A 3201-nucleotide genomic window follows, 5' to 3' on the forward strand; every position below is an offset into this window, starting at 1 on the left:
TACACCAGGCTCATCCCACAACCTGGAGACCATGGCCTGAGCCAAAATCAAGTCAGTCACTTAACTGACTAAGCCCTTTAGGGGCACCTGTGGGGTGCCCCTAAAGGGCTTTTCTTGTTTTTTAGTAAAAATACAGTCTCCAGACTGGGAGAAAATGTTTGCAAATCTTCTATTTAAGGAACTAGTATCTAGAATATGTAAATAATTCTTACAACTTAATAATAAAAGGACAACCCAACTAAAAATTAGCAAATGGGTAAAAAGACATTTATGCATGGAATATATGCAAATAACCAATAAGCACCTGAAAAGATGCTTCACATCATTAGTCATTAGATAAATGCAACTCAAAACTTTAATGAGATGTCACTTCACACTCTCTAGAATGGCTAAAATCAAAATGACAGATATTAACAAGTGCTGGTAAGGATGTGGAAAATAAGAATCCTTTAAACTGTAGGTGGTAATGTAAAATGGTGCTACTACTTTGGAATATATTCGGGCAGTTCTTCAAAATTTGAAAATACTGTTGCTATATGAACTAGCAATACTATTCCTAGGTATTTACCCAATAGAAAAAAAAATCTCCACACCAACACGTGCACACAAGGTTCATAGCAGCATTATTCATGATAGTTAAAAAGTATAAACAACTCAAATGTCCATCACTTGATGAAGAAATAAAATGTCAATAATATTCCATGCTATGGAATATTATTTGATGACAAAAGGTATAGACTACTGATGCATGCTACAACATGCATGAACCTTGAATACATCAGGCTACATGAAGGAAATCAGAAATAAAAGTTCAAATGGATTGTTTGATTTCATTTATATGAAATGTCCATTGTAATCAAATCCATATAGAGAGACGGTAGATTAGTGTTTGCCTAGGAATAAGGGAAGTGTTGGAGGGAAATATAAAAAATAATAACAATTGTCATTATTTTAAATGTCTTATACCATTAAAATGTACGATAACAATTACTTTAGTATGAATATGTAATCATTGAAAATTTTTGGATAAAAAAGAAAATAATGTTAACCATTAAGCACATAATCCCAAGAGCAAAATCTTATTTTCCCACTGATTTACATGACATGTAAATGGTGGAGCCAAGCTTTGGGGAACCCAGAGTTGTCTGATTCCAAAGATTATGTTCCTAACTATTAATGTAAATAATTATTCTCTTTTAGATATAATGCCAGTAGAGGGGAACTGACTTATCCCAGGTCTTCTATTCAGCTAAACAGTGAGACCCCAAACTTTTGACATATATTCCAGGGTCCTGTGGAGGAGGGCCAGTAGTAAGCTATGTTCTCTTTTAGTTACTTCCTATCTCCTGGCATCAAAAAAAAATGTGCTTCTGTAATAAAAATCTGGAAGGTTAATTAAGGGACATAAGTCTATATGGAATGAAAAAAAGTGAGGTAATAACTCCTGAACCAAGAGCTATCTTCACCCTTTTTAATCCCTCCTTCTTACTTGTCACCTTCTTTCCCAGCTTTGATGATTTTAAGTGAGTGTGTGTTGGGGCATCTATAGAAGGGTAAAGGAAGATATAGAGTAAGGGTGGTTATTAGATGAGCTCTCAGAGGGGAAAATATGAAGGGGAATATATGACAAACCTATTGCCTTAAACCGTAAATAACAAAAATTGGGACTACTTGTGTAAAAGTGCCTGTTCCTCTACACCTTCACCAAAATGACCACTACCAACTTTTAAAAATTAATTTTTTTCAGTCTTAAAGGTCAAAAACTCATTTCTTATTGTTTACATAATTCACTGTAATGGTTGCCTAAAATTCCATTATTCATTTAGAAGTGCCTTAATTAATTTAAGAAATTTCCTGTTCTTGCCCTACAACCCAGCAATTGCACTGCTGGGGATTTACCCCAAAGATACAGACACGGTGAAACGCCGGAACACCTGCACCCCAATGTTTATAGCAGCAATGTCCACAATAGCCAAACTGTGGAAGGAGCCTCGGTGTCCATCGAAAGATGAATGGATAACGATGTGGTCTATGTATACAATGGAATATTACTCAGCCATTAGAAACGACAAATACCCACCATTTGCTTCGACGTGGATGGAACTGGAGGGTATTATGCTGAGTGAAATAAGTCAATCAGAGAAGGACAAACATTATATGGTCTCATTCATTTGGGGAATATAAAAAAATAGTGAAAGGGAATAAAGGAGAAAGGAGAGAAAATGCGTGAAAATATCAGTGAGGGTGACAGAACATGAGAGACTCCTAACTCTGGGAAACGAACAAGGGGTAGTGGAAAGGGAGGTGGGCAGGGGGTTGGGGTGACTGGGTGACGGGCACTGAGGGGGGCACTTGGCGGGATGAGCACTAGGTGATACGCTATATGTCGGCAAATTGAACTCCAATAAAAAAAAAGAAATTTCCTGTTCTGAATACTTAATTTCTTTTCTTAAATTCCCCGCTTTAACAATACTCTTTTAAACCTTTTCGGAGTCAAGTTCTGTTAAAAAAGAGTATGGTTTATGTGTAAGTTGAATAGGCTCAATTACACTTTGCTTGCCTTCCCTATCCCACTACAAAATCACAAAACAAAAATCTAATGTGAAAATCCATGAATACCTTAATAACAAAAAACTGAGCCTGGAGCTCCCGTAATGGTGCCACTTAGGTACCAGGATGTGTATGTGTGACCTCTAGGAGCTCTTATTGAGAGTGCAGGTGTCTTGAATAGTATTTCTCCACCTTAGCACTATTTACATGTTGAATTATGTAATTCTTTGTTGTGGGGGCTGTCCCGTGCATTGTAGAGAGTTAACCAGCATCCCTGCCTCTACCCACTAAATGCTCATAGCACAACTTCCACCCCCATTTATGACAACCAAAAATGTCTCCAGACATTGCCAAATATCTTCCAGGGATGGAGTGAGGATCAGCCCTTGTTTGGCAGCCTTCAGCACTGTAACTGTGATTTAGAAATGGTGCCACAAGAGGGCAGGAGACTTATTGCAGTCCTTAGGTCAACGATAGGTCTGGCACTGGAACAAACATCTCCTAACTTCTCTTCCATTGTCCTTTCCAGCAGACCTGCTATCATACTTTTTGTTCTACTGTAATCAATGACTCAAAAGCAGTTAGAGACATACAGTTCAGATGTATCTCTGAGCTACCCTAAAAGTCACGAATTAAAGTAAAAATAAGGAA

Source organism: Canis lupus, chromosome X (assembly GCF_048164855.1).
Source record: "Canis lupus baileyi chromosome X, mCanLup2.hap1, whole genome shotgun sequence".
Classification (NCBI taxonomy): Eukaryota; Metazoa; Chordata; class Mammalia; order Carnivora; family Canidae; genus Canis; species Canis lupus.